This window comes from Asparagus officinalis, chromosome 1 (assembly GCF_001876935.1).
Source record: "Asparagus officinalis chromosome 1, Aspof.V1, whole genome shotgun sequence".
In the NCBI taxonomy this organism is placed as follows: Eukaryota; Viridiplantae; Streptophyta; class Magnoliopsida; order Asparagales; family Asparagaceae; genus Asparagus; species Asparagus officinalis.
Genome location: NC_033794.1, coordinates 79,564,384 through 79,570,532, shown reverse-complemented (window position 1 = coordinate 79,570,532; position 6,149 = coordinate 79,564,384).

Sequence of the window (6,149 nt, the reverse complement as noted above, 5' to 3'; positions counted from 1 at the left end):
CCCCGAACTTCGCTAGAGATTCTAGCCTCGAACTTCGCTCGAAATCTCTCTTTGAATGAGCTTCACCGTAATTTCAGGCACACAGATCGAAGACCTAATGTTTATATCCTTAGGCTAAGCCTTACCTAAACTAACTTACCGAGCCTCACCAAGATGACTATTCCTTTAGTAAGTGAACCTCACCCAATTCAATAGGGCACTAAGATGAACCTCGCCTGAATGTCATAATGAATTTTACCAAATCTCCAAATTGAGAAAATTACAACTCAATTTTTTTGAGGATTTACATAGTGAACATCGCCAAAATGACTTGACAAAATCCACTAAGTCTCCAAATTGAGTAAAACTTTAACTCAATTTGTTAGAGAATTTATCTAACGAACTTCAAACTGACTCTCACCAGCATAAGGAAGCCTGAGCTTCACTTCCAAATACAACGACTCCATATAGAGTTCAATTTTGCTACAAAAGTAAAGTACTCATAGATCAAGCACACAAGAGATAGACAATTTCAACATGAAGAAAAGTTTATTTTTATTTATCGAAGACTCTACTACATGAAGGCGATATTCAAGATTACCCAATTACAAGGATGATAGATACTTATTGCTATTTGCTACTGCCCTATACTCCTAAGATATGGGTAATGTGACGATTGAGGAAAGGACACGAACTGCACTAAGCTATAGCACGTACTCCTCTGATCTCACAAGACTGTAAAAATAAAAAAATTCTACTATAGAGAAAACAGCTCCTACTTACTCCTCCTGAGGCCCTATGCCAGGAGATGAGAAGACAGTTGTTGAACAAGAAGTCCCCCCTGCACGGGATTGAGGCATTTCAATGTAAAGAAGCACTTCCTACAACCAAATTTTAACGTCGGGCTTGAGTCATCCACGCGACATCTAATTATAATCTAGGATCACATTCATGATACCTAGTTACTATCGGAGTCTTCGCTTGTGGAAATCCAAGAATCCTTCTTCAAGCGTCATTTCAATGGCCGAATGGTCTTACGCAGAACACGGCACTCGAAGCTCCACACGTCTCTATCACGATTCATCTCACGTCAGGCAGTCAATTAGTTATCAATGATCCCCTCAAGCATCTCTTTCTCAGCCAACAACAACTCCACCAGACAATGGAGTATGCAGAGTTCATCCACTTGATTGCCCTTTATTTAGGCTAACTCCTGTTAGAGTCTTTTGATTTTAGCTTCTCTATCGAGAAGCATCACCGGTCTATGCGACGGCGACGTAGACATGGAGAAGAAGAAAGAGAAGAAGATAGAGTCGGTGAAAATAGATGGGGACGGCTACTATTTATAGCCTCTTTCAAATTCTAACTCCCAAGAAAATCACATCTTTTGAGATTTGATTGGACCGAACAAAGAGGCTAAAACTTAGTCTAAAACTCAGTCAAATTCACAACGGATCTCGCGAGATCTTCAATCAAGAAAACTCAACCATAAATCACGGTGCAAATCCATAGATGAATGTCAACAAACTTCGCTAATCAACGAATGTCGCCAGACGACGAACTTTGGCAGTTGGCGAGCGTCGTTAATCGACGAACTTCACCGGCAGCCCAAAAGTGAGCAACCCTCGCTCACACCCAAAATCAGTCAAACATTCATGATTTCCTCAACATCGTCTCAACAACAAAAAAAGGCGAATTTCGTTCCACGCATGGATTTGGTGGAAAACCTGTTGCTGATCTTGGTGTAAGCTCCACTAGAAAAGCATGTAAAGAACTTCGTCCACTTTACACTTAGTTGCTTGGGACTAGTTGCCTAACATCGTCTGTCCAAAGGAATAAGAACCACTGCTGCTGGGCCTAAGACTATTCCCAACTGTCATGGAGTTCCCAAAAAGGCATACCCCTTGAGACTTAAGATAGATCGGAGCTCCCCTCCCCTCCCCTCGAAAGGCAAAGGTCCTAGCTACAATTATTTTTAATTTTGTTTGTTTCTATAAATTCTTCAATTATTTTATCTCATTTTAATTTTTATAATTTTTTATATTTGTAAATTACATAATTACAATTGATTAATAATATAATTTTTTTATCAAAATTGTGTTTATTTTTTGCTTTGTATTCTTGAAAAAATTAAAAAAATTTAAATAACAAAAAAAAACCGGTCCGGACCCGGTCCGGGCCGAATGGATAGGCCTAAATGCGTCTTCAAAGGATGTCAATCCTTAATTTTGTATATAAATCCGGAAATTAATGATTCAATAACTAATATTTATTTAGTGCAAATTTAAAGCTACGAGCTGAGGAGCACTTGATACCTGAAAATAGGTATTCATTTGTAGGCCTGTCCATCCGAGCCGGCCCGGCCCGGCCCGGCCCGGCCCGAAAATCCGGGCCCGGGCCGGGCAAAACCGGGACCCGGACCCGGGTACACCGGGCCGGGTCCGGGCCCGGGCCCGGGCCCGACCGGGCCGGGTTCCGGGCTGGCCCGGGTGATTTTCCTTTACAAATTGTAAGCTAAGATATAAAAACTACAATCTATTCTTTATATCTATCTGCTAGTCCCAATTCTTCAAATTTATCTTCAATTCCAGCCATCCGATCGATGCCTTGCGTTCGCTTCTCGTACCTCCACCAATCTTGTAGGCACATCACCGCTTGTACAGTATATGGATCCAAGCATGTCCTGTGATCGTCGATCAAACGACCTGCTGTGCTGAAGGCGGATTCCGAAGCTACCGTCGAAACCTGCACTGTTAGTAAGTCACGAACCATGGTGGAAAGTATAGGATATGAAACTGATCCATATACTTTCCACCATTGCAAAATATCTAAAGCATTTCCTTGACATCTAACTAAAGAAGCAGAAAAATATTCATCTATTTCAGAAACCTCCGATGATGACGATCCAAGTCCAGATCCACCAGTTAGCTCGGCTACCATTGCATACCTATCAAAACATACACTTTTACTTCGGGCTCGGGATGAGCTCGAAGAAACCGAAGCTGCAGACTGTTGTGCAGCTACACCATGTCTAGCTGCATACTCATCATATAAAGTTTGAAAATAATTTCTAATAAGTAAATGATGAGTAGTAGCATTCAGGGTGGTTCCATCATCTAAGTCTATAACCTGTCCACCATACAATGACTGTAACAAACTTCGAAGGCCAATATCCTTCAAGCATGGATCAATAAGAACCCCCAAACCAAAAATATGAGGAATAGGCCTAAAGTACTTATTAAATTTGCTGTCCATTTCAAAAACCATAGATCCAAAAGTAGCATCCATACGATATTTATCAAAAAAATTTTGAATATTTAAATTTTGTAAAGCAGCTAAAGTAATGGTTGGATAATAACAGCCAGATAATAACATGGTAGCATCATAAAAAACTTGTAACATTTCATTTAAATTACATATAACTGTCCATTCATCTTCAGTTATTCCATAAGTGCTACCAGAACTAGAACTAGAAGCATAATAGTTTATAAAATCAGTTATAATGTCTTTATATTCTATTGCTACACTTAACATTGCATATGTGGAATTCCACCTATGGTCAACATCTTTTGGAATTAGTCTAGGCTTTACATTTTTTCTTTTACAAAATTGTTTCCATCTTTTAAGTCTTTGTTCAGAAGCACTATGCATGTAAGCAACTGTTCTAACCTTTTCTATCATGGGTTTAATTTCAGTAAATGCACTTTGAACAATTAAATTTAAAATATGACAGATGCACCTAATATGAAAAAGATCACCATGACATGGCAATGATAAAGATGATCTGATAAAATCAACAGCTACATTGTTATTACTTGCATTATCTAGTGAAAGAGAAAATATTCTTTGTGAAATTTCTAATTTCATAAGTTCTTCAATTATTAAATTTGCAACATTAGCACCAGTATGTGACTCTTCTATTGCAATAAAAGAAACAACTCTTTTAAACATTTGCCAATTTTCATCAATCCAGTGTGCTGTGATACATAAATATCCAGTTTGTGCTCTAGATGTCCAAATATCAGAAGTTAAAGAAAATTTACAGTTTAAATTTTTAAAATAAGAAATTATTTTTTCTTGTTCTTGCTGATAATATTTTAAAATATCACGTTGACAGGTTTGACGAGAAAATTTTTTAAATGCAGGATAAAAACCATCTCTAAACATATCTTCAAATTCATCATCTTCTACTAATTTAAAAGGAAGGTTTTTAAGAATGATAAACCTGATTACGCATTTCCTGGCTCTGGCAGCGTCATAGTTCCAACTACCGAGACTACCAGAAGAGGAGGATTGAGAAATCATGGATTGTCGGATATCACCTTGAGGAGGCTGGCCTTTGTTGTGTTTATCTAAATGGCGTTTGAGGTGGTTGGTGCCGCTCTTATGATGAGCTTGAAAAATCTTGCCGCACAAAGCACACTTAGCCTTCTGGGTGAGGATCCTACCGTGTACATCCTTGGTGACGTCGATCTTCTCGTAAAAATTCCACACATCGGATCTTGGCCGTTTAGGAGCTCTTGGTGCAGATTCGTCGCCACCGGATTCGAGATTAACTTCGGTAGGAGGACTCATAGTAAGAGGACTCATAGTAGGAGGACTCAATTCAGGAACGGGAGATATGTTTTGCTCTTCATAATCAGAGCCGGAAGCCATTTGGGGATTGGATTAGAAAGTATAAATAAGAGAGTATAAGAGTATAAGAGAGAGTATAAGAGTATAAGAGAGAAGAGATGAGTTTTTGGTGTGAAGAAAACAAATGAAAACCCCCCTCTATTTATAGAACCAGCCCCTAGGTAAATGACCAAAATAACCTCACAAAATAGCCGTTTTTTGACCGTTTTTGAGGGCAAAACGGTCAAAGGGCCAATCTGACCGTTGTTACCGGGCCGGGCCGGCCACAACGGTCACTTATGTGACCGTTGAATCCGGGCCGGGCCGGCCCGGTCGTTTTGGCCACAACGGTCACCTTTGGTGACCGTTGTGGCCGGCCGCCAGCCCCGGGCCGCGGCCGTCGTTTTCACAACAACGGTCACCAATAGTGACCGTTGTGGCCGGCCCGGCCTAATTCCGGCAACGGTCACCACTGGTGACCGTTGCCACCCGGGCCGGGCTCCGGTCCCGGGCTGCCCGGCCCGGGCGTTGACCCGGCGGCGCACTGTACCGGGCCGGGCCGGGCCCGGGCCGGGCGCCGCTGAGGCCACCCGGACCCGGGCCCGGAACCCGGCCTGGCCCGGTTTTCCGGGCCGGGCGCGGGCCAGCGGGTAAAATGGACAGCCATATTCATTTGTATGGGTTTGCAATTTGCTAGGATAATTTGTTAAGGAGTATTTAATGCAACATGCGACCATAATTTCAAGTAGCTTTGTACATGGCCGTACGATATGCTGATTGGTTCTTATCTCACGTGAGATTATGATTGAAACATATCCATCCTCGTGAATTTGACAAAATTTCCAAAAAGAAAAAAGAATTAAAAAACATATAAAAGGCTGGCACTGAAGAATAATACGAAGTTTGAGTAGGCATGGGAAAGGACCTATTGCACTAACAAAAACGAGTGGACCTTCATCACATCTCATTATTTCAACAGATCCAAAATTGTGTTCACACATACATTAAAACTAGCATATTTGCATTTTAGAATAAGAAACTAATATACAAATAGAATGCCTCTTGGGACCATACACTTCAAAAAATATTGTGAATGCCCATTTTTGGGTTTGACTTTGAGCTTAATGTTTGGTTAATGACAAGGATTGTGTTTAGATAGTATCATTGATTCAAGAGAGTCCTAGTTTTAAATTTAATTCTGATGGTAATATGATAAAGTGTTTGTGTTTGGTTGGTGTGGGATCTTCTTTTGTGAGATCATGCCAAAAGGTTTGAGCTATTAGAAATTTAGAAAGAAAACATATATATGTTTTGTGAGCTTTCAAGACCAATTAAAATGCCACCTAGTTCAAGATATATACAAAAGTAAAGCCTCCTTAATTTTACCAAGAGGCAATAATATCTATCAAAATATCATATCAGAAGGTAAAAGAGTCAAAAATGAAAATAAATAAAAAAAAAGTATCAATGAAATTACAGAGGCCCTATGTTCAAAACAATGATACTGTAGAGGATCTGTGCGCAATTAACCCTATAATATATTAGAGGTTGAAAAA